This window comes from Macrobrachium nipponense, chromosome 15 (genome assembly GCF_015104395.2).
Source record: "Macrobrachium nipponense isolate FS-2020 chromosome 15, ASM1510439v2, whole genome shotgun sequence".
In the NCBI taxonomy this organism is placed as follows: Eukaryota; Metazoa; Arthropoda; class Malacostraca; order Decapoda; family Palaemonidae; genus Macrobrachium; species Macrobrachium nipponense.
This window is the reverse complement of record NC_087208.1, coordinates 52,068,236-52,095,321: the sequence shown is the minus strand read 5'-3', so window position 1 is coordinate 52,095,321 and position 27,086 is coordinate 52,068,236. Positions and strand designations below refer to the sequence as shown.

Below are 27,086 nucleotides of genomic sequence, written 5' to 3'. Positions count from 1 at the left end.
GTTTCATGCTGAAAGAGAATGAATTTTAGGATAGGATATTTAAGATTTATTAGAATAAAAATGTAAAAAATAACGAATGTCCATGTTTAACAATACAGAAAATTAATTTCTAATAAAATCTAGCGTATTTATTTTAACTTTCATTGGTGAAACAACGCTATTTTTGACCATGGTTTTAGCATGTCGTTTCTGAAATCACACGACCAATCAGTAAAGAACAGTTCAAATACAATTAGACAAACGACCAATCAGTAAAGAACTGTTCAGATACAATTAGACAAACGACCAATCAGTAAAGAACAGTTTAAATACAATCAGACAAACAACCAATCAGTAAAGAACAGTTCAAATACAATCAGATAAACGACCAATAAGTAAAGAAAAGTTCAAATACAATTAGACAAACAACAAATCAGAAAAGAACAGTTCAAATACAATTAGACAAACGACCAATCAGTAAATAACAGTTCAGATACAATTAGACGAACGACCAATCAGTAAAGAAAAGATAAAAAACAATCAGACAAACCGCCAATTAGTAAGGAACATTTCTAATACAATTAGGCAAACGACCAATGACCAATCGGTACAGAACAGTTCAAATACAATCAGACGAACGACTAATCAGTAAAGAAAAGATCAAAAACAATCAGACGAACGACCAATCAGTAAAGAAAAAATAAAAACCATCAAGACCACGAAGCAATCCATTAAAGAACAGTTAAAATACAATTAGACAAAAGACCAATCAGTAAAGAACAGTTCAAATACAATTAGACAAACGACCAATCAGTATATAACAGTTCAGATACAATTACACAAACGACCAATCAGTAAAGAACAGTTCAAATACAATTAGACAAACGACCAATCAGTAAAGAAAAGTTCAAATACAATCAGACAAACGACCAATCACTAAAGAACAGTTCAAATACAATCAGACAAACACCAATTCCAGTAAGAACAAGTTCCAAAACAATTCAGACAAACGACCAATCAGTAGAAACAGTTCAAAAATACCAAATCAGACAAACAATCAGTTAAAGAACAGTTCAAATACAATCAGACAAAACGACCAATCAGTAAAGAACAGTTCAAATACAATCAGACAAAATGACCAATCAGTAAAGGCAGTCAGACAATTAGGACAAGACGACCAAATCAGAAAAAACAGTTCAAATACAACAGACAAACAACCAATCAGTAAGAGGAAACATTTCATATACAATTCAGATAAAAACCAATAATAAAAAAAAATTCATATACAATTAGACAAAAACCAATCATTTAAAAAAAATTTAAAATTACAACCAGACAAAACGCCCTCCAAGAAAAAGAAACAGTTCAAATACAATCAGAAAAAACGACCAATAAATGAAGAACATCTAAAATACAATCATACAAACAACAAATAAGTAGCGAATAGCTCAAATACAATCAGACAAACGACCAATCAGTAAAGAACAGTTCAGATAAATTAGACAAACGATAAATAAGTAAGGAACAGTTCAAATACAATCAGACAAACGACCGATCAGTAAAGAACAGTTCAAATACAATCAGACAAATGACCAATCAGTAAAGAATATTTCAAATACAATTAGACAAACAACCAATCAGCAAAGAATATTTCAAATACAATCAGACAAACAACCAACCAGTAAAGAATGGCTCAAATACAATCAGACAAACGACCAATCAGTAAAGCACAGTTCAGATACAACTAGACAAATGACCAACCAGAAAAAGAAATTTCAGATACAATTAGACAAACAACCAATCAGTAAAGAACAGTTCATATACAATTAGACAAACGACCAATCAGTAAAGAACAGTTCAAATACAATCAGACAAACAACCAACCAGTAAAGAATGGCTCAAATACAATTAGACAAACAACCAATCAGTAAAGAACAGTTCATATACAATCAGACAAACAACCAATCAGTAAAGAACAGTTCAAAGACAATCAGACAAACAACCAACCAGTAAAGAACATCTCAAATACAATCAGACAAACGACCAATCATTAAAGAGCATCTCAAATACAATCAGACAAACGACCAATCAGTAAAGAACAGTTCAAATAAAATCAGACAAACAACCTATCAGTAAAGAACAGTTCAGATACAATTAGACAAACGACCAATCAGTAAAGAACAGTTCAGATACAATTAGACAAACGACCAATCAGTAAAGAACAGTTCAAATACAATCAGACAAACGACCAATCAGTAAAGAACATCTCAAATACAATCAGGCAAACGACAAGTAAAGAACATCTCAAATACAATCAGACAAACGACCAATCAGTACAGAACAGTTCAAATACAATCAGACAAACGACAATATGTAAAGAACATCTCAAATACAATTAGACAAACGACCAACCAGAAAAGAACAGTTCAGATACATGACCAATCAGTAAAGAACAGTTCAAATACAATCAGACAAGCGACCACGCAGTAAAAAATATTTCAAATACAATCAGACAAACGGCCAATCAGTAAAGAACAGTTCAAATACAATTAGACAAACGACCAATAAGTAAAGAAAAGTTCATATATAATCAGACAAACGACCATAAGTGAAGAATATTTCAAATACAATCAGACAAACGACCAAGAAGTAAAGAGCATCTCAAATACAATCAGAAAAACGACCAATCAGTAAAGAACAGTTCAGATACAATTAGACAAACGACCAGTCAGTGAAGAACAGTTCAAATAAAATCAGACAAACGACCAATCAGTAAAGAACAGTTCAAATACAATCAGACAAACGACCAACCAGTAAAGAGCATCTCAAATACAATCAGACAAACGACCAATCAGTAAAGAACAGTTCAAATACAATCAGACAAACGACCAACCAGTAAAGAACAGTTTAGATACACGACCAATCATTAAAGAACAGTTCAAATACAATTAGACAAACGACATATCAGTAAAGAATATTTCAAATACAATCAGACAAACGGCCAATCAGTTAAGAACAGTTCAAATACAATTAGACAAACGACCAATAAGTAAAGAAAAGTTCAAATATAATCAGACAAACGACCATAAGTAAAGAACAGTTCAAATACAATCAGACAAACGACAATATGTAAAGAATATTTCAAATACAATCAGACAAACGACCAACCAGTAAAGAGCATCTCAAATACGATCAGACAAACGACCAATCAGTAAAGAACAGTTCAGATACAATTAGACAAACGACCAGTCAGTAAAGAACAGTTCAAATAAAATCAGACAAACGACCAATCAGTAAAGAACAGTTCAAATACAATCAGACAAACGACCAACCAGTAAAGAGCATCTCAAATACAATCAGACAAATGACCAATCAGTAAAGAACAGTTCAAATACAATCAGACAAAGGACCAACCAGTAAAGAACATCTCAAATACAATCAGACAAACTACCAATCAGTAAAGAACAGTTCAAATACAATCAGACAAACGACCAACCAGTAAAGAGAATCTCAAATACAATCAGACAAACGACCAATCAGTAAAGAACATCTCAAATACAATCAGACAAAACGACCAATCAGTACAGAAAAGTTCAAATACAATCAGACAAACGACCAACCAGTAAAGAACATCTCAAATACAATCAGACAAACGACCAACCAGTAAAGAACAGTTTAGATACACGACCAATCAGTAAAGAACAGTTCAAATACAATAAGACAAACGACCAATCAGTAACGAACAGTTCAAATACAATCAGACGAACGACTAATCAGTAAAGAAAAGATAAAAAACAATCAGACGAACGACCAATCAGTAAAGAAAAGATAAAAAACCATCAAGACAAACGAGCAATCAGTAAAGAACAGTTAAAATACAATTAGACAAACGACCAATCAGTAAAGAACAGTTCAAATACAATTAGACAAACGACCAATCAGTAAATAACAGTTCAGATACAATTAGACAAACGACCAATCAGTAAAGAACAGTTCAAATACAATTAGACAAACGACCAATCAGTAAATAAAAGTTCAAATACAACCAGACAAACGACCAATCAGTAAAGAACAGTTCAAATACAATCAGACAAACGACCAATCAGTAAAGAACAGTTCAAATACAATTAGAGAAAAGACCAATCAGTAAAGAACAGTTCAAATACAATTAGAAAAACGAACAATCAGTAAATAACAGTTCAGATACAATTAGACAAACGACCAATCAGTAATGAAAAGTTCAAATACAACCAGACAAACGGCCAATCAGTAAAGAACAGTTCATATACGAGACAAACGACCAATCAGTAAAGAACAGTTCAAAATACAACTAGGCAAATGACCAATCAGTAAAGAACAGTTCAAATACAATCAGACAAACGACCAATCAGTAAAGAACAGTTCAAATACAATAAAACAAACGACCAATCAGTAAAGAACAGTTCAAATACAATCAGACAAACGACCAATCAGTAAAGAACAGTTCAGATACAATTAGACAACAGACCAATCAGTAAAGAAAAGTTCAGATACAATCAGACAAACGACCAATCAGTAGAGAATAGTTCAAATACAATCAGATAAACGACCAATAAGTAAAAAAAAGTTCAAATACAATTAGACAAACAACCAATCATTAAAGAACATCTAAAATACAACCAGACAAAAGCCCAATCAGAAAAGAACAGTTCAAATACAATCAGAAAAACGACCAATCAGTAAAGAACATCTAAAATACAATCATACAAACAACAAATAAGAAAAAACAGCTCAAATACAATCAGACAAACGACCAATCAGTAAAGAACAGTTCAGATAAATTAGACAAACGACCAATAAGTAAGGAACAGTTCAAATACAATCAGACAACGACCAATCAGTAAAGAACAGTTCAGATACAATTAGACAAACGACCAATCAGTAAAGAATATTTCAAATACAATTAGACAAACGACCAATCAGCAAAGAATATTTCAAATACAATCAGACAAACAACCAACCAGTAAAGAATGGCTCAAATACAATCAGACAAACGACCAATTAGTAAAGAACAGTTCAGATACAATTAGACAAACGACAAACCAGAAAAAGAAAGTTCAGATACAATTAGACAAACAACCAATCAGTAAAGAACAGTTCATATACAATTAGACAAACGACCAATCAGTAAAGAACCGTTCAAATACAATCAGACAAACGACCAATCATTAAAGAGCATCTCAAATACAATCAGACAAACGACCAATCAATAAAGAACAGTTCAAATAAAATCAGACAAACCACCTATCAGTAAAGAACAGTTCAGATACAATTAGACAAACGACCAATCAGTAAAAAACAGTTCAGATACAATTAGACAAACGACCAATCAGTAAAGAACAGTTCAAATAAAATCGCACAAACGACCAATCAGTAAAGAACAGTTCAAATACAATCAGACAAATGACCAACCAGTAAAGAGCATCTCAAATACAATCAGACAAACGACCAATCAGTAAAGAACATCTCAAATACAATTAGACAAACGACCAGTAAAGAACATCTCAAATACAATCAGACAAACGACCAATCAGTACAGAACAGTTCAAATACAATCAGAAAAACGACCAACCAGTAAAGAACATCTCAAATACAATTAGACAAACGACCAACCAAAAAAGAACAGTTCAGATACTCGACCAATCAGTAAAGAACAGTTCAAATACAATCAGACAAACGGGTAATCAGTAAAGAACAGTTCAAATACAATTAGACAAACGACCAATAAGTAAAGAAAAGTTCAAATATAATCAGACAAACGACTATAAGTAAAGAACAGTTCAAATACAATCAGACAGACGACAATATGTAAAGAATATTTCAAATACAATCAGACAAATCGACCAACCAGTAAAGAGCATCTCAAATACAATCAGACAAACGACCAATCAGTAGAGAACAGTTCAGATACAATTAGACAAAAGACCATTCAGTAAAGAACAGTTCAAATAAAATAAAACAAACGACAATATGTAAAGAATATTTCAAATACAATAAGACAATATGTAAAGAATATTTCAAATACAATAAGACAAACGACCAATCAGTACAGAACAGTTCAAATACAATCAAACAAACGACCAACCAGTAAAGAACATCTCAAATACAATTAGACAAACAACCAACCAGAAAAGAACAATTCAGATACACGACCAATCAGTAAAGAACAGTTCAAATACAATCAGACAAACTGCCAATCAGTAAAGAACAGTTCAAATACAATTAGACAAAATACCAATAATTAAGAAAAGTTCAAATATAATCAGACAAACGACCATAAATAAAGAACAGTTCGAATACAATCAGACAAACGACAATATGTAAAGAATATTTCAAATACAATCAGACAAACGACCAACCAGTAAAGAACATCTCAAATACAATCAGACAATCGACCAATCAGTAAAGAACAGTTCAAATACAATCAGACAAACGACCAACCAGTAAATAGCATCTCAAATACAATCAGACAAACGACCAATCAGTAAAGAACATCTCAAATACAATCAGACAAACGACCAATCAGTAAAGAACAGTTCAAATACAATCAGACGAAAGACCAACCAGCAAAGATCATCTCAAATACAATCAGAAAAACGACCAACCAGTAAAGAACATCTCAAATACAATCAGACAAACGACCAAGCAGTAAAGAGCATCTCAAATACAATCAGACAAATGACCAACCAGAGAAGAACAGTTTAGATACACGACCAATCAGTAAAGAACAGTTCAAATACAATCAGACAAACGACCAATCAGCAAAGAATATTTCAAATACAATCAGACAAACGGCCAATTAGTAAAGAACAGTTCAAATACAATAGGACAAACGAACAATAAGTAAACAAAAGTTCAAATATAATCAGACAAATGACCAATCAGTAAAGAACAGTTCAAATACAATCAGACAAACGACAATATGTAAAGAATATTTCAAATACAATCAGACAAACGACCAACCAGTAAAGAGCATCTCAAATACAATCAGACAAACGACCAATCAGTAAAGAACAGTTCAGATACAATCAGACAAACGACCAGTCCAGACAAACGACCAGTCAGTAAAGAACAGTTCAAATAAAATCAGACAAACGACCATTCAGTAAAGAACAGTTCAAATACAATCAGACAAACGACCAACCAGTAAAGAATATCTCAAATACAATCAGACAAACGACCAATCAGTAAAGAACAGTTCAAATACAATCAGACAAACGACAAGCAGTAAAGAGCATCTCAAATACAATCAGACAAATGACCAATCAGGAAAGAACATCTCAAATACAATCAGACAAACGACCAGTCAGTACAGAACAGTTCAAATACAATCAGACAAACAACCAACCAGTAAAGAACATCTCAAATACAATCAGACAAACGACCAACCAGTAAAGAACAGTTTAGATACACGACCAATCAGTAAAGAACAGTTCAAATAAAATAAGACAAACGATCAATCAGTAACGAACAGTTCAAATACAATTAGACAAACGACCATAAGTAAAGAACAGTTCAAATACAATTAGACAACCGACCATAAGTAAAGAACAGGTCAAAAACAATCAGACAAACGACCATAAGTAAAGAACAGGTCAAATACAATCAGACAAACGGCCAATCAGTAAAGAACAGTTCAAATACAATCAGACAAACGGCCAATAAATAAAGAACAGTTCAAATACAATCAGACAACGACCAATCAGTAAATAACAGTTCAGATGCAATTACACAAACGACCAATCAGTAAAGAACAGTTCAAATACAATTAGACAAACGACCAACCAGTAAAGAACAGTTCAAATACAATTAGACAAACTACCAATCAGTAGAGAAGAGTTCAAATACAATTAGACAAACGACCAACCAGTAAAGAATGTCTCAAATACAATTAGACAAATAACCAATCAGTAAAGAACAGTTCAAATACAATCAAACAAACGACCATAAGTAAAGAATATTTCATATACAATCAGACAAACGACCAATCAGTAAAAAATATTTCAAATACAATCAGACAAACGGCCAATCAGTAAAGAACAGTTCAAATACAATCAGACAAAAGACCAATTAGTAAATAACAGTTCAGATACAACTAGACAAACGACCAATCAGTAAAGAACAGTTCAAATACAATTAGACAAACGACCAACCAGTTACGAATATCTCAAATACAATTAGACAAACAACCAATCAGTAAAGAACAGTTCAAATACAATTAGACAAACGACCAACCAGTAAAGAATGTCTCAAATACAATTAGACAAATAACCAATCAGTAAAGAACTGTTCAAATACAATCAGATGAACGACCAATTAGTAAAGTACAGTTCAAATACAATCACACCAACGACCAATCAGTAAAGAAGTTCAAAAACAATTTGAGTAAGAAAAGTTAAAAAACAATGAGTTTTTCACATCAAAGAATGGATACTGAAAAAAAAAGACAATGGCCATTACCATGTTCATACCTTACTTATTCAACCGTGGATGAGTTCGTGTGCAAAACATCTCCTCATTTAGCAAACATGCACAGATTCACATCAGCATTGCAGCAACAGCTCCCCCTTCCCCCAAACAAAATGAATGAACATAAACTTAAAAACAGCACATTATCTCATAAGATAAACAAGAAACATAAGTGAGTAGAAAGTATAAAAGAAATAATATCCAAATGGATAGTATGCCTTAAGATGAGTCTTTGGAGTAGGCAGGTAAGAAATTCAAACCAGTGTGGGACTGTGGAGTAATACTGCTGTACTACAGGATTGGGTTGAAGACATTACCAATCATGGAAGCTCTATTGCAGCATGCACCTACTGCTTTTTGGTTTCCTATTAAATTAGGTACATATGCTTTGACTAACTGACATGCTGACTGTCATAAATTCAGGATGTTCATCGCAGCATGCACCTACTGCATTTTGGGCTTACTAGTACTAAATAAGGCACAAAATCTCAAGACAAGCCAACTTGTTTTCTGTTGCACAATGTTTTTAGAGGGCCCTCAGTCTACAATGGTCCTTGTACTCACTCCAAAATTCCTAGATTCTATCCATCATAAAACAAGTCAGCTTCAAGAAACTTGTAAAGAATCTAAGGCAAAGGTAGAACATAACAGAATATTAGAGGGAGAGAATTTTATATGTTAGATGATGAGGTTTAATTTCTCCCCGGGGGGAGTGGACCGATCCCGGAGGTACTGCAATACCGGGCCGATCCGCGGCAAAGGTGGAGCAAGCCCCTAGCACTTCGCCAAGACACAAAAATCAGTTTAATATCGTAGACCCCACATGGGGATCGTATCAGATATTAAGCTGATAAGAACAGATACTACACTTTGATCTTAGCCAAAAGGCCGAGAAGCGATACCGGTGAATACTTTCTCTCCTCTCCAACTGACAAGCACTGCTTTCACCCTGCAGTGACAAGTGAGGGTAAGAATGACACCTTTCCCAGAATAGCACAGGTGGTACTAATGTTGCAAAACAATCGATGTCCATTACACACACGTTGATCCCTTGCCTCACCACAAAGAGCACATCATTGGCACATCATTAGTAAAATAAATCCCAAGATCTTTATGCTCTTCTCAGCCTATTCATCTGCGATCAGATCTGTTATCAAGTGTTTCACTGTGTGGTGGTACCTCTTCCACGGACTAGATCAGTCAATACGTAATATTGCCTTCCTAACAATGTACATGAACTTACAATCTTCGCTTACTTAAGGAGTAAGCCTACAAATTGCTTTATTGTGTGTTGGGTGGGTAGGGGGTTGGAAAGCCTAAAAAAGTCTGGAAAAGGTGTTTCATGCTGAAAGAGAATGATTTTTAGGAGAGGATATTTAAGATTTATTAGAATAAAAATGTAAAAAATAATGTCCATGTTAAACTGTACAGAAATTTTATTTTTAATAAAATATAGCGTATTTATTTTAACTTGCGTTGGTGAAACAACGCTCTTTTTGACCGTGGATTTTAGCATGTCATTTCTGAAATTACACCTTTGTGGGCCTTTTCAAGGCACACTTTGACTCAGTACATTAGTTTCAGAGGCATTTCTCAACAGACCAAGCTTAAACAAAGCTGTGTGCATATATAGTGCTTATCTAAAGCCCCACACTGCAATGGAACAATTTCAATTGACATTTGGAAATATGACCATATAAAAAATCCCGGGTTGTTTAGAGTTTTGCGGGCCAGCTTCACAGGCCAATTTCCAGGGCCATACAACAACCAAATTCATCCAAACAGGTAAGTAATCCCTTCGACCTGGAAGATCTACCATGTCCCGCAACTATTAAAAACAGTCAACATGGCATCGTCATCTACTCCTTATCCTTCGCACATTGTTTTAACCGCTGCTAACCCGGTTATGTTTTCGAACTTAACTTTTATGACGAAATTGACATGTTACGTTCGTTCCGTTTTAAGTGGCGTCATAGGCAATTTTAGTGGTCAATGTGAACACTGCAAAGATGGAACAATGAGCCTCATGAAAGAGGAAGACAATTTTGTGCCCTAAGTCAGGTTAGTGTGGTTTGTTTGGTTAGGTCACAACCCTTTTTTACTATACTGGGGGGGTCCAGGGGGGCAAAGCCCCCTACCAGGTTAGGGTACGTGTCCTAAGCCAGGTTAGGTTGGTTCATTTGGTTATGTCACAATCATTGTTACCATACTAGGGTGTCCAGGGGGGTGAAGCCCCCTGGCCAGGTTAGGGCACACGTCCTAAGTCAGGTTAGGTTGGTTCGTTTGGTTAGGTCACAACTATTGTTACCATACAGGGGGGGTCCAAGGGGCCGAAGCCCCCCAGCCAAGTCAGGGCACAGCACCTTAAGTCAGGTTAAGAGGGTTCATTGGGTTAGGTCACTATCAGTATCCGTTTCCCCCACCCCTCTTTTGGCGATAACCTCTCGTATCCGTTTCCCCCCCAAAAAAAACCCAGGTTCTCCAAGAATAGTTCCTCGCTGGACAAGTGGTTTTTGCACTAGGCTGCCAATCCGGTGGTACGAAGTTCGAATCCCTGCTCGGCCAACGCAGAATCAGAGGAATTTATTTCTGGTGATAGAAATTCATTTCTCGATATAGTATGGTTCGGATCCCACAAAAAGCTGTGGGTCCCGTTGCTAGGTGACCAATTGGTTCCTAGCCACGTAAAAAAAATATCTAATCATTCGGGTCAGCCATAGGAGAGCTGTTAATCAGTTCAGTGGTCTGGTAAAACTAAGATATACTTTTCCTCAAGAGGGTCCCCCTTTACCGCTTCAAGTAATCCTTCGGCGATTGCCACCACTCGTACCCTTTTCCCCCCACCCAGAAACCCCGGTTTCCCAAGAGGGTCCCACCTTTACCGATTCTATTAAGCTTTCGACACTACACTGTTTGTTGTTGCTTTGGTTTCGCCGCCATTTTGGTTGTGTTCATCCGCCGATTTTCTTGTCCGGACCTACCGCCATATATTGGTAGGTTTAGACATGAAAATTGGTTGGAGGTGAGGTTGGCCCACCAAACTGTAGCCGCTCCAAAAAACTGGTAATGAAGCAATCCATTTACTCGGAATCAACAATTTACTCAAACTGAATGAATCTTGGAAAACACCACAAGGAGCCCATCAATGTTTATAAAGGATATATACTGTGACTACCTGGCCACACTCACTCAAATTGTTTTGAATGAATTCTTTTGGTCATGCACATTCCGTGAAGTGTATAAAATGAATATTTTTGGTCATGCACTTACTGTGAAGTGTATAAAATTTATTTTTTGGTCATGCACTTACTGTGAAGTGTATAAAATTTATTTTTTGGTCATGCACTTACTGTGAAATGTATAAAATGAATCTTTTTGGTCATGCACTTACAGTGAAGTGTATAAAATTAATCTTTTTGGTCATGCACTTACTGTGAAGTGTATAAAATGAATTATTTGGTCATGCACTTACTGTAAAGTGTACAAAATACAAGTTGAGAGATGAACACGGGATAAGAAAACTCCAAAAATCTTGGCTACATGGGATGCAGAGATGCTGGAATAACATGGGTCTCAGTATCATGAAAATGTGTTTATGTATAATGGTGAAGAACAAAGTAATTATTCAGCACAGATTTCTGAATACTGTTAATGAGCCTTATGAAGGAGCTCACTATGGGGGAATTTCCTGACAATGCAGTCTGTTTCTTTTGGATAAACAAAGTAAAGATTGGACATAGGTATGACAGCTTAACTTTTCTCTGGAGTCATCTCTTAAGACAAACGGCCACTCGGAAAGGAACAGTTCAAATACACTTAGACAAATGGCAATCTGGTAAAGAACAGTTCAAATACAATTAAACAAACGACCAATCAGTAAAGAAAAGATAAAACAGTTCAAATACAATCAGACGAACGACCAACCAGAAAGGAAAAGATAAAAAACAATCAAACAACCAATCCAGTAAAGAACAGTTCAAATATAATCAGACAAACGACCAATCAGTAAAGAACAGTTCAAATACAATCAGACAAACGACCAATCAGTAAAGAACATTTCAAATACATCAGACAAACGACCAATCAGTAAAGAACACTTCAACTAAAATCAGAAAAACGACCAATCAGTAAAGAATAATTCAAATATAATAAGACAAACGACCAATCAGTAAAGAATATTTCAAATACAATGAGCCCAACGACCAATCAGTAAAGAACAGATCAGATACAATCAGACAACATAACAATCAGTAAAGAACAGTTCAGATACAATCAGACAAACGACCAATCAGTAAATAACAGTTCAGATACAATCAGACAAATGACCAATCAGTAAAGAACGGTTCAAATACAATCAGACAAACGACCAATCAGTAAAGAACAGTTCAGATACAATCAGACAAACAACCAATCAGTAAAGAACAGTTCAGATACAATCAGACAACCGACCAATCAGTAAAGAACAGTTCAAATACAATTAGAAAATGACCAATCAGTAAAGAATATTTCGAATACTATCAGACAAAGAACCAATCAGTAAAGAACAGTTCAAATACAATCAGACAAACGACCAATCAGTATAGAGCAGTTCAAATACAATCAGACAAACGACCAATCAGTAAAGAACAGTTCAAATACAATCAGAAAAAGACCAATCAGTAAAGAACAGTTTAAATACAATTGGACAAACGACCAATCAGTAAAGAACAGTTCAAATACAATGAGACAAACGACCAATCAGTAAAGAACAGTTCAAAATACAATTAGGCAAACGACCAATCAGTAAAGAACACTTCAAATACAATCAGTCAAACGACCAATCAGTAAAGAACAGTTCAAATACAATCAGACAAACGACCAATCAGTAAAGAACAAAGGTCAGAAATTACAAAAATTCAGACAAAAGAACAAATGCAAGTAAAGAAAATTAAATATTCAAATACAACAGACAAACGACAATCAGTAAAGAACAGTTTCAAACCAATCAGAAAAAGAAACCATCAGTAAGAACAGTTAAATACAATACAAAAGACAATCAGTTAAAGAACAGTTTCCAAATACAATTGAGACAAATCGCATTCAATTAAAAACAAAGTCAAATTCCATTAGCACTACTTAAGTCCATTAAAGAACCTCAAATACAATCAGTCAAACGACCAATCAGTAAAGAACAGTTCAAATACAATCAGACAAACGACCAATCAGTAAAGAACAGTTCAGATACAATCAGACAAACGACCAAGCAGTAAAGAAATATTCAAATACAATCAGACAAGAGACCAATCAGTAAAGAACAGTTCAGATGTAATCAAACAAACGACAATTCAGTACAGAATTGTTCAAATACAATCAGACAATCAACCAATCAGTAAAGAACAGTTCAAATACAATCAGACAAACAACCAATCAGTAAAGAATATTTCAAATACAATCAGACAAACGACCAACCAGTAAAGAACAGTTCAAATACAATACGATAAACATCCAATCAGTAAAGAACAATTCAAATACAATCAGACAAACGATCATTCAGTAAAGAACAGTTCAGATACAATCAGTAAAGAACAATTCAGATACAATCAGACAAACGACAATTTGGTAAAGAACCGTTCAGATACAATCAGACAAACGACCAATCAGTAAAGAACAATTCAGCTACAATCAGACAAACAACCATTCAGTAAAGAACAGTTCAGCTACAATCAGACAAAAACCAATCAGTAAAGAACAGTTCAGATACAGTCAGACAAACGACCAATCAGTAAAGAACAGTTCAAATACAATGAGACAAACGACCAATCAGTAAAGAACAGTTCAGCTACAAACAGACAAACGACTAATCAGTAAAGAATATTTCAAATACAATGAGACAAACGACCAATCAGTACAGAATATTTCAAATACAATGAGACAAACGGCCAACCAGTAAATAACAATTCAAATGCAATCAGACAAACGATCTAATCAGTAAAGAACAGTTCAAATACAATCAGACAACCGACCAATCAGCAAAGAACAATTCAGCTACAATGAAATAAAAGATCAATCAGTAAAGAATATTTCTGATAAGAGACAAACGACCAATCAGTAAAGAACAGTTCAGATACAACGAGACAAACGACCAATCAGTAAAGAACAGTTCAAATGCAATCAGACAAACGATCCATCAGTAAAGAACAGTTCAAATACAATCAGACAAACGATCCATCAGTAAAGAACAGTTCAAATACAATCAGACAAACGACCAATCAGTAAAGAACAGTTCAAATACAACAGACAAACGACCCAATCAGAAGAACACTTCAAAATACAATTCAGAGAAATTGACCATGCAGTAAAGAACAGTTTCAGTACAATCGACAAACGGACCAATCGTAAAGAACAGTTCAGATACAATAGACAAACGACCAATCAGAAAGAAACAGTTTCGATCAATCAGACAAACGACATCAGTAAAGAATAGTTCAGCTACAATCCGGAACCCAACATTCAGTAAAAACAGTCGATACAATCAGATAAAGACAATCATAAAGACAAGTTCAGATCAGATACAATAAAGAAAACGACCAATCATTAAAGAACAGTTCAGATACAATCAGACAAACGACCAATCAGTAAAGAACATTTCAAATTCAATAAAACAAACGATCAATCAGGAAAGAACAGTTCAAATACAATCAGACAAATGACCAATCAGTAAAGAACAGTTTAAATACAATCAGACAAATGACCATTCAGTAAAGAACAGTTCAGATACAATGAGACAAACGATCAATCAGTAAAGAACAGTTAAATATAATCAGCCAAACGACCAATCAGTAAAGAACAGTTCAGATACAATCAGACAAATGAACAATCAGTAAAGAACAGTTCAGATACAATCAGACAAATGACCAATCAGTAAAGAACAGTTCAGATACAATCAGACAAATGACCAATCAGTAAAGTACAGTTCAGATACAATCAGACAACCAACCAATCAGTAAAGAACAGTTCAGATACAATCAGACAAACAACCAATCAGTAAAGAACAGTTCAACTACAATCAGACAAACAACCAATCAGTAAAGAATATTTCTAATAAATACAATTAGACAAACGATTAATCAGTAAAGAACAGTTCAAATACTATCAGACAAACAACCAATCAGTAAAGAACAGTTCAAATACAATCAAACAAACAACCAATCAGTACAGAATATTTCAAATACAATGAGACAAATGGCCAATCAGTAAAGATATATTTCAAATACAATCAGACAAACAGCCAATCAGTAAAGAATATTTCAAATACAATCAGACAAACGACCAATCAGTAAAGAATATTTCAAATACAATCAAACAAATGACCAATCAGTAAAGAACTGTTCAAATACAATCAGACAAATGGCCAATCAGGAAAGAACAGTTCAAATACATTAGACAAACGGCCAATCAGTAAAGAACAGTTCAAATACAATCAGATGTACGACCAATCAGCAAAGAACAGTTAAAATACAATCAGACAAACGGCCAATCAGTAAAGAACAATTCAAATACAATTAGACAAACAACCAATCAGTAAAGAACAGTTCAAATATAATTAGACAAACGACCAACCAGTAAAGAATGTCTCAAATATACAATTAGACAAATAACCAATCAGTAAAGAACTGTTCAAATACAATCACACCAACGACCAATCAGTAAAGAAAAGTTCAAAAACAATTTGAGTAAGAAAAGATAAAAAACAATTTGAGTTTTCTAATCACAGAATGGATACTGAAAAAAAAAAGACAATGGCCATTACCATGTCCATACCTTACTTATTCAATCGGGGATGAATTCGTGTGCAAAACATCTCCTCATTTAGCAAACAAGCGCAGATTCACATCAGCATTGCAGCAACAGCTCCCCCTTCCCCCAAACAAAATGTATGAACATAAACTTAAAAACAGCATGTTATCTCGTAAGATAAACAAGAAACATAAGTGAGTAGAAAGTATAAAATAAATAATATCCAAATGGATAGTATGCCTTAAGATGAGTCTTTGGAGTAGGCAGGTAAGAAATTCAAACCAGTGTGGGACTGTGGAGTAATACTGCTGTACTACAGGATTGGGTTGAAGACATTACCAATCATGGAAGCTCTATTGCAGCATGCACCTACTGCTTTTTGGTTTCCTATTAAAATAGGTACACATGCTTTGACTAACTGACATGCTGACTGTCATAAATTCAGGATGTTCATTGCAGCATGCACCTACTGCATTTTGGGCTTACTAGTACTAAATAAGGCACAAAATCTCAAGACAAGCCAACTTGTTTTCTGCACAATGTTTTTAGAGGGCCCTCTGTCTACAATGGTCCTTGCACTCACTCCAAAATTCCTATTTTCTATCCATCATAAAACAAGTCAGCTTCAAGAAACTTGTAAAGAATCTAAGGCAAAGGTAGAACATAACAGAATATTAGAGGGAGAGAATTTTATATGTTAGATGATGAGGTTTAATTTCTCCCCGGGGGGAGTGGACCGATCCCGGAGGTACTGCAATACCGGGCCGATCCGCGGCAAAGGTGGAGCAAGCCCCTAGCACTTCGCCAAGACACAAAAATCAGTTTAATATCGTAGACCCCACATGGGGATCGTATCAGATATTAAGCTGATAAGAACAGATACTACACTTTGATCTTAGCCAAAAGGCCGAGAAGCGATACCGGTGAATACTTTCTCTCCTCTCCTACTGACAAGCACTGCTTTCACCCTGCAGTGACAAGTGAGGGTAAGAATGACACCTTTCCCAGAACAACACAGGTGGTACCGATGTCAATCGATGTCCATTAGCAGAGCAATCGATGTCCATTACACACACGTTGATCTCTTGCCACACCACAAAGAGCACATCATAGGCACATCATTGGTAAAAAAAAATCCCAAGATCTTTATGCTCTTCTCAGCCTGTTCATCTGCGATCAGATCTGTTATAAAGTGTTTCACTGTGTGGTGGTACGTCTTCCACGGACTAGATCAGAGTCAATACGTAATACTGACTTCCTAATAATGTACACTAACCTACAATCTTCGCTTACTCAATGAGTAAGCCTACAAACTACTTTGTTTTGTTGTCTTTCTTGTTCTTGTGTGTTGGGTGGGTGGGGGGTTGGAAAGCCTAAAAAGGTCTGGAAAAGTTGTTTCATGCTGAAAGATAATGAATTTTAGGATAGGATATTTAAGAATTTATTACAATAAAAGTGTAAAAAATAAATAATGTCCATGTTAAACAGTACAGAAAATTTATTTCTAATAAAATATAGCATATATATTTTAACTTTTGTTGGTGAAACAATGCTCGGGCCAAGGTAAGTAGTCTCTTCGACCTGAAAGACCTACCAAACCAGCGGGGCGCGACCATTCAAAACAGTAAACATGGCGTCACCGTCTACTCCTCATCCTGCACATTGGTTCTGCCGCAGCTAACCCAGTTATGTTTTCGGACTTGATCAAGTTCTGTGACGATATTGACGTGTTACGTTCGTTCCTTTTTAAAAGTGGCCCTTTAGGCGATTTTAGTGGTCAAAATGAACACTGCAAAGAGGGAACAATGAGCCTTGTGAAATAGGAAGACAGTTTGAGCCCTACGTCAAGTTAGTGTGGTTTATTTGGTTAGGTCATATCTTTTGTTACCATACTGGGGGCCCCCTGGCCAGGTCAGGGCACGCGCACTAAGTCAGGTTAGGTTGGTTTGTTTGGTCAGGTCACAATCATTGTTGCTATACTGGGGGGTTCAGGGGAGGCACAGCCTCCTGGCCAGGTTAGGGCACGCACTCTAAGTAAGGCTAGGTTGGTTCGTTTGGTCAGGTCACAATCACTGTTGCTATACTGGGGGGTCAAGGGGGGCAAAGCCCCCTGGCCAGGTTAGGGCAAGCGCCCTAAGTCAGGTTAGGTTGCTCGTTTGGTTTGGTCACTATCATTGTTACTATGCTGGGGGGTCCAGGGGGGCTTTCCCCCTGGTCAGGTTAGGGCACGCGCACTAAGTCAAGTTAGATTGGTTCGTTTGGTTTAGGCTTTTCTATAATCTATTACTGCACATTTTCATGCGCCAAAACATACATGCGCCATCTTGTATTCGTCCGCCAATTGTCTAGCAGACGATACCCTTGGCCAACTAAACTGAAGGCGCTCCTAACGCTCGTTTTGACCGTGGATTTTAGCATGTCATTTCTGAAATTACACCTTTGTGGGCCTTTTCAAGGCAAACTTGGACTCAGTACATTAGTTTCAGAGGCATTTCTCAACACACCATGTTTAACCAAAGCTGTTGCCTATATAATGCTTATCTAAAACCCCTGCAATGGAATGATTTCAATTGACATTTGCAAATATGACCAATACTAACAATATAGAAAAACCACGGGTTGTTTACAGTTTTGCGGGCCAGCTTCGCGGGCCAATTTCCAGGGCCGTACAACAACCAAATCCATCCCTTCAACCTAAAAGACCTATCATGACCCGCGACCATTGAAAACAGTCAACATGGCGTCGCCGTCTACTCCTCATCCGTTGCACATTGTTTTTGCCGCTGCTAACCCGGTTACGTTTTCGGACTTGATCAACTTCTGTGATGAAATTGACATTATGTTCGTTCCTTTTTAAAAGTGGCCTTTTAGGCGATTTTAGTGGTCAATGTGAACACTGCAAAGAGAGAACAATGAGCCTTGTGAAAGAGGAAGACAGTTTTGTGCCCTAAGTCAGGTTAGTGTGGTTCGTTTGGTTAGGTCACAACCTTTTTTTACTATACTAGGGGGTCCAAGGGGGTGAAGCCCCCCTGCCAGGTTAGGGTAAGTGTCTTAAGTCAGGTTAGATTGCTTCGTTTGGTTAGGTCACATGCATTGTTACCATACAGGGGGTTCCAATGGGGGCAAAGTCCCCTAGTCAGGTCAGGGCACACGCTTTAAGTCAGATTAGGTTGGTTCGTTTGGTTAGCTCACAACCATTGTTACCATACAGGGGGGTCCAGGGGGGGTGAAGCCCCCCAGCCAAGTCAGTGCATGGTACCCTAGGTAGAGTTGGGTGGGTTTATTGGGTAGGTCACAATCAGTATCAGTTTCCCCCCACCCATCTTTCGGTGATCGCTGCCAATCGTATCTGTTTCCCCCCACCCAAAAACCCCGGTTCCCCAAGTGGGTCCCCTGTGAGGTGTGGACAAAGAGGCAGGTAGAAGTGCACTGATTTTTATTACAGGTAAGGAAATTCAAATATACAGCATGCGGGCGGAAATGTGGTATCCTACCAGCGAGAGTAAAAATGGGTCAGCGATAGCCGATTTGTGTTCTTGCGAGACATATAACTTAGAATATAAAAGTATACAAAACATGATCTTGTAAGATATATACATTGGCGGAAAGCCCTCTGAATGCTCTCAAGGAGGGAAGTAAGAACAACGCAATTGTAGAATTATATACAGAGGAATTTGCGGATAAGGCGTTGTCCTTACAAATACTACCCCACTAAGACAATAATTAGGGCATAATTGTTGGATGATTTAGTGCTTCTGATCGCTACTCACGGAAGCGAGCGGCCTTGGGTGCGTGAGACCAGCTGCTTTGTTAGATCCTCGGCTTCGGAGTCCTCGGGGTTTTTTGGGACGGGATGCCTCCCCAGAGGTGATCCTCAGGGGGTTCGACCGTCTTCCGAGGGGGCTGCGGCTATGACTGGGTGGTGTGGTGATCAAAGGTGTCGCTTCTCGCCAAGGAGGAGGAGTGAGGTGCCCTATGGGATCCGCGTCGGCGTACTCTTTGTCCATCAGGAAAGTTGGTTTCAGTCGGTCGATCGTGACCCAGTCCTCGCGACCATTTATGGATATGAAGTACGCCTTGTCGGTGCGTTGAAGGACGCGGAAGGGGCCTCAGTAGTGTCTTGTCAGTGGTGGGCAGCGGGCGTCGTCCCTGATGAAGACATGTTTGCAGGAAGATAGGGCCTTCTGGACGAAGTGTTTGGTTCTGTCGGAGAAGGCCTTGATGTAGGGCGTGAATTTTCCAGCAGATTCCAGAAGTCTGGTGATGGAGATGTCTGCGTCGTCGGCATTGGACAGGAAGAACTCGCCTGGGACTGTCAACGGTTCCCTGTATACCTTCTCCGCAATTGATGCTTCACCGTTCGCCCGAGGGGCGGTCCAGAGGCTGGGGAGGACCCACGGTAGTTGGCTCTTCCAGTCCTCACCGGTGCAGCGTGCAATTAGGGAAGCCTTGAGAGATTGGTGGACCCTTTCCACCATGCCGTTAGCCGGCGGGTCGTAGGCGGTGGTGGCGTGTAGTGATGTCCCCATCAGGCGGGCCAGGGCGGTCCACAACTCCGACAGGAAAACAGGTCCGCAGTCCGTCGTGATATCGTCCGGCACTCCGAATCGGCTGATCCAGCTGGCGAGAAGGGCTTCGGCGCATGCTTTGGTGGTTGCCTCTGACATCGGCGTCGCCTCTGGCCTACTGGTGGAGTAGTTGATTATCGTCAGGAGGTATCTGGCGCCTTCTGACAGGGGCAGGGGACCCACCACGTCTATGTGAATGTGGCCGAATCTTCATTTCGGCTGCAGGAACTCCCCCACGCCCGATTCTGTGTGCCGACTTACTTAACTTGATTGGCACGGAATGCAGGTCCTGGCCCACTCTCGAGAGTCCTTCCGAATTCCATGCCAGACGAACTTCTCCGTCAGGAGGCGCATCGCCGTCCGCCCCGAGGGGTGCAAGAGTCTGTGTAAGATGTTGAATACAGCCCTCCTGCTGGAATCAGCGGGCGCAGGCGAACCATTCTGGTGTCGCATAGGAGCGTCATGCCTGCGGGTCCGAAGGGCACATCCTCCCACTTGAGAGAGGTGATGGCTGTGCGATATGCGGCAGTCTCCGGGTCGGCGGCCTGTTCCTTCGTAATCGATCCCGAGGTGCACAGCATTGATCTCTATCCTTGAGAGGGCGTCAGCCACGGGCTTCTTCTCGCCGGGAACGTAATGGATGGTGCAGCCGAACTCAGCGATGGCTGCCAGGTGCCTCTGTTGTCTTGCTGACCAGGCGTCTCCCACCTTGGTCAAGGTGTGCACCAAGGGGCAGTGGTCTGTCCTGATAGCGATGGGGGCGCCCTAGAGGAGGTAGCGGAAGTGGCGCACTGCTTGGTACACCGCCTGGAGCTCGCGGTCGAATGTGCTGTATCTAGTCTCGCCGGCGGGCGACAGTTTTTTACTGTAGAAGGCAAGCGGCTGGGGACTGCCCTGGACCATCTGCTCGAGGACAGCCCCGCAGGTGACGTTGCTGGCGTCAGTGGTGAAGCGTAAGGGCGCAGTGGGGTCCTGGTGGGACAAGGTGGCGGCCCTGGTGAGGACCACCTTCATGTTGTGGAAGGCCTGCACCTGCTCTGCTTCCCACATCAGGTTTCTTTGGTTTGCCCTTCAGGACCTGTGCTGGAGGGGACATGGTGCAGGCGACGATGGGGATGAACCGGCGGTAGTAATTCACCATTCCGATGAATTCTTGCAGGGCCTTGACTGTAGTTGGGGTCGGGAACTTCTGCACCGCGTCCACCTTTGAGGCCATGGGGCGCACGCCTGCTGCAGAGATCTCGTGTCTGAGGAAGTCCACCTTCTCGGTGCCGAAGATGCACTTGTCGAATTGGACAACCAGCCCGTTTTCCTGCAGGCGTTTCAGAACCGCTCGGACATGGTGTAGGTCTCTGGGGACCTGGAAAAGATCAAAATATCGTCGACGTAGCAGACGCAGAAGGGCAGGTCCCCCAGGATGCTGTCCATTAGGCGCTGGAAGGTGGCCCCTGCGTTTCTCAGGGTGAAGGTGGAGTAATGGAAGACGTAGGAGCCGAAGGGCGTGATGATGGCGGTCTTGGGAACGTCCTCGGGATGTACTGGAACCTGAAAATAAGAATTTAAAGGGTCCATTTTTGTGAAGATTTTTGCTCCATGGAGGGCCCAAATCAAGTCCTGCACGTTTGGCAAGGGGTAGTGATCGGGGACCGTAGCGAGGTTGAGTCTCCGGTAGCCTCCGCAGGGCCTCCAGGTGCCGTCAGGTTTCCGTACCATGTGGAGGGGCGAAGCCCAAGGGCTTGATGCTTTCCGGCCGATACCCATTTGTTCCATTTCTGAGAACGCCCTTTTTGCATCCTGAAGGCTGCCCGGAGGGAGTTGTCGGAACTTTGCGTGTCGGGGGCCCCGTGGTGGTGATGTGGTGGAATATTCTGTGCTTGGGCGGCGTCCCAGCTACCTGACGAAGTTCTGGTTTGAAAACTTCGGGGAATTCCTGCAGGAGGTTGCCGTACTTGTGGGGGGGTGATAGTGCAAATTGTGGGGGCGCCTGGGCCCGCTGCGAGTGGTAGGGAATGGCATGTCCCCGTGTCGAGGAGGCGTTTGCGACCCACGTCAACCAGGAGGTCCTTATGCGCCAGGAAGTCTGCCACCAGTAGTGGAATCCTGACGTCTGCGATGGTGAAATGCTAGACGTAGTTGCGCCCCAAGATGGATATTTCGAGGGACTTCGTGCCGTAGGAGTGGATAGGGGTCCCGTTTGCGGCGACGAGGGCAGTTGGGCTGTCAGGCCTGCGGCTGCGGTCCTCTCCTGACGGCGGGAATATCAAGTGCATTGCCCCGGTGTCCACCAGCATCCTCCTGCCTGAGTTCGCGTCGCGGACATAAAATCCTACAGCGTGTGGTTTCGACGAGGCCGCTGCCACGGGCAACTTTGATTTTGTCTGCCGTCGCCGTTTTTACTGCTGGAAGGTGCAAGGGCTTTCGCATCTCCTGGAGTGCCTTCTGAACTTCCTGGTGGTAGTAGCACCAGGAGTTTTCGCCCCGCTGCGGGTGGGAGGTCTTCCTCTGGGTCACGGCGCCGATCTCCTGCGTTGGGTCGTCGTCTCTTCTTCTCCCTTCTCTGCGGCTAGGCACACGGAAGATCGGGGAGCGGCGAGCCTTGCAGCCTTGTTCGACAGCGTCAGCTTTTTAGCTTTCTCCACGAGTTCGTCGTCGGGGAGGGTATATGCGTCTGTTAGCTGTCCTTGGACATCTGGCTCGAGTTGCCGAAGGAATATTTCGTGGCCCAGGCAGATTTCCATCTTCTTCCCGTCGCGACCTACTTTGGGCAGGCGGAGGAGACCCATCACTGTGTCCCAGGCATCCTGTGGGTCGGCGCCTCACATCGGGTTTGTTACTAGGTCGAGGGGGCGGGTGGCTTTCTCGGCGGAGTGGTGTAGGCTGTCACGAGTCTTTTCTTTAGTTCGTCGAGTGTGACTGGTTTGGTCTGTGCCCGACTGGTCAGCCAGGGGGTTATTCGGTCGTATACCTCTGTCGGCAGGACTGATATGACGCGGTCAACCTGCAGCACCTTGTCCGTGAGTCCCTCGACCCCGAATTGCCCTTCAGCTCGGATGAACCAGGTGGTTGGGTTCGCTGTTGTGAAAGGGGGCAGCTTGACAGCTTGAGCAGCAGCTGTGTGCGAGGCTGGCGTTGAGGCAGAGGAGGCCTGGGTTTCTCGCGCAGAACTGTCAGCAGCCATTGTCCACTGTCACAGAACGGTCGACAGGAGTCGTAAATGGCGGGCCAAGCCGTTTGAGGAACGCCTGAAAACACCTGGGGAAGGTATGCTGTATTTAGTCTGTTAGAGGCGTTGGTTTTTTCCATGGTAGGAGCTTTCAGAGATCTAAACTGAGGCAGTGTGTGAGTCCGCTAAAGATCTCTGAAGGTGAGCGGCGGTAGTTAGTCCCTTAACCATCTTACGCCGAAGCGGTAAAAAAAAAACTGTCTCCCGTGTGCCGGTGGTGTTTCAGAGTGAGTGCGGAAGCGGAAAAAATATTTTTTTCAAAAAATCACAGCGCGCTTATTTTTCAAGATTAAGAGTTCCTTTTTAGCTCCTTTTTTTGTCATTGCCTGAAGTTTAGTATGCAACCATCAGAAATGAAAAAAATTATCATTATCATATATAAATACTGCGATATATGATAGTGCAAAAACGAAATTTCATATATAATTGTATTCAAACCGCGCTGTGCGCAAAACCATTAAAGGTAACAAGTTACTTTTTTTTCGTTGTAATGTACACTACATTGCAATCATTTTGGTATATAACACATTGTAAAACGATAAAAGCAACGCAGAGAAAATATTATCACAAAATAATGCATGAATTCGTAACGTGCGGACGTAAACAAATTTTTTTTTTTCAAAAATTCACCATAAATCTAAATATTGTCCTAGAGACTTCCAATTACTTTCAAAATGAAGACAAATGATTGAATATTACTATACTGTAAGAGTATTAGCTTACAATTGCAGTTTTCGACCATATCTGACGAGTTAAAGTTGACCGAATGTCGAATTTTTTATATATATATATATTTTTTATATGCAATTATTTCGGAAATAAGAAAAGCTACAACCTTCAAATATTTTTCGTTTTATTCTACATGAAATTGCGCACATTTTCATATATAAAACTCTATGAAATGCCTAATATGAAATGGAGCAAATATTCCGAGAATGGTACGTACGCATTTCGGAGATTTGTGGCGGAGAATCTGTGCGCGGAGGGAAGGAAAGATTTTTTTTTAAATTCACCATAAATCTAAATATTTTGCTAGAGACTTCGAATTTGTTTCAAGATGAAGATAAATGACTGAATATTACTAGACTGTAAGAGTTTTAGCTTACAATTGCGTTTTTCGACCATTTCGGTAGAATCAAAGTTGACCGAACGTGGTTTTTTTTTCTATTTATCGTGATTTATATGCAAATATTTCAAAAATGAGAAAAGCTACAACCTTCAATTATTTTTTGTTGTATTTTACATGAAATTGTGCACATTTTCATATATAAAACTTTATGTAACGGCTAATTTTAAAATGGTGCAAACATTACCACAATCGCATGTATGATTTTTTTCGGAAGAGTTACTGCGCGGACGTAAGGAAAACGTTTTTTCATAAATTCACCATAAATCGAAATATTGTGCTAGAGACTTCCAATTAGTTGCAAAATTAAGGTAAATGATTGAATATTACTAAAATATAAGAGTTTTAGCTTAAAATTGCGTTTTTCGACCATTTCGGTAGAGTCAAAGTTGACCAAAGGTTGAAATTTTGGCAATTATCGTTATTTATATGAAAATATCTCAAAACTGATAAAAGCTACAATAATGAGTATTTTATTGTTGTATTCTACATAAAAATGCGCAAATTTTCATATATAATACTTCATGTAACGGCTAATTTACAATGGTACAAAAATTATGTCAAAGTGACGAAATAATTTCCGAGATGTGTCACAGATACTTTTTAGTGCGGCAAGAAAGAAATTCGCGCTTACGCGCCTGTGTAACGATTGTAAACAAAACAACACCTTGATCCGTGAACTCCCAGCATCCCCCAAGGCGCGTGATTCAAAAGTTTTAGGCTGGTAGGCCTATAAGTATTTTTCCGCGAATTTAAAAAAAAACTTTTTTATGTCGACGTAAAATATGTCCAGTCGGCGTAAGAGGGTTAATGGCTTAGCCAAAAGCGCTTGGGTCACCGTCCAAACCAGGAGGTCACCAGTTGTGAGGTGTGGACAAAGAGGCAGGTAGAAGTGTACTTATTTTTATTACAGGTAAGGAAATCCAAATATACAGCGTGCAGGCGGAAATGTGGTATCTGAGCATATCTGACCAGTGAGAGTGAAAATGGGTCGGCGATAGCTGATTTGTGTTTCTTGCGAGACATATAACTTAGAATATAAAAGTATACAAAACATGATCTTGTAAGATATATACATTGGTGGAAAGCACTCTGAACGCTCTCAAGGAGGGAAATAAGAAAAACGCAATTGTAGAAATATATACAGAGGAATTTGCGGATAGGGTGTTGTCCTATTAAGCTTTCGACGTTGCATTGTTTGTTGTTGTTTTGGCTTCGCCACGATTTTGGTTGTGTGTTCTGCCGCTGATTTTCTTGTCAGGACCTATCGCCATCTAAATTGGTAGGTTTGAACATGGAAATTGGTCGGAGGTGAGGTTGGCCCACGAAACTGTAGCCGCTCCAAAAAACTGGTAACGAAATAATCCATTTACTCAGGAATCAACAATTTACTCACACTGAATGAATCTTGGAAAATACCACAAGGAGCCCATCAACGTTTATAAAGGATATATACTGTGACTACCTGGCCACACTCATTCAAATTTGTTTGGCTATGCACTTCCTGTGAAGCGTTTAGAATGAATTATTTTGGTCATACTTTCCGTGAAGTGTATAAAATGATTCTTTTTGGTCACGCACTTACTGTGAAGCGTATAAAATTTATTTTTTTGTCATGCACTTACTGTGAAGTGTGTAAAATGAATCCTTTTGGTCATGCACTTACTGTGAAGTGTATACAATGAATCTTTTTGGTCATGCACTTACTGTGAAGTGTATATATAAAATGAATCTTTTTGGTCATGCACTAACTGTGAAGTGTATGAAATGAATTATTTGGTCATGCACTTACTGTAAAGTGTGCAAAATACAAGTTTAGAAATAAACAAGGGAGAAGAAAACTCCAAAATTCTTGGCTACATGGGATGCAGAGATGTTGGAATAACATGGGTCTCAGTATCATGAA

At 39.4% G+C, this 27,086-nt stretch overlaps 1 protein-coding gene and 2 non-coding genes across 7 annotated transcripts in view; all 3 read right to left on the bottom strand.

The window, feature by feature from the left end:
- The window catches only part of LOC135194931 (uncharacterized), a 1,136,289-nt gene that overhangs the window by 897,253 nt on the left and 211,950 nt on the right, over nucleotides 1-27,086 (bottom strand). The window lies entirely within an intron of this gene.
- LOC135195106 (U2 spliceosomal RNA) lies at nucleotides 9,195-9,387 on the bottom strand. Its single transcript, XR_010310072.1, has one exon. It is a non-coding gene; the product is annotated as a U2 spliceosomal RNA (small nuclear RNA).
- Nucleotides 16,990-17,182, bottom strand: LOC135195105 (U2 spliceosomal RNA). Its single transcript, XR_010310071.1, has one exon. It is a non-coding gene; the product is annotated as a U2 spliceosomal RNA (small nuclear RNA).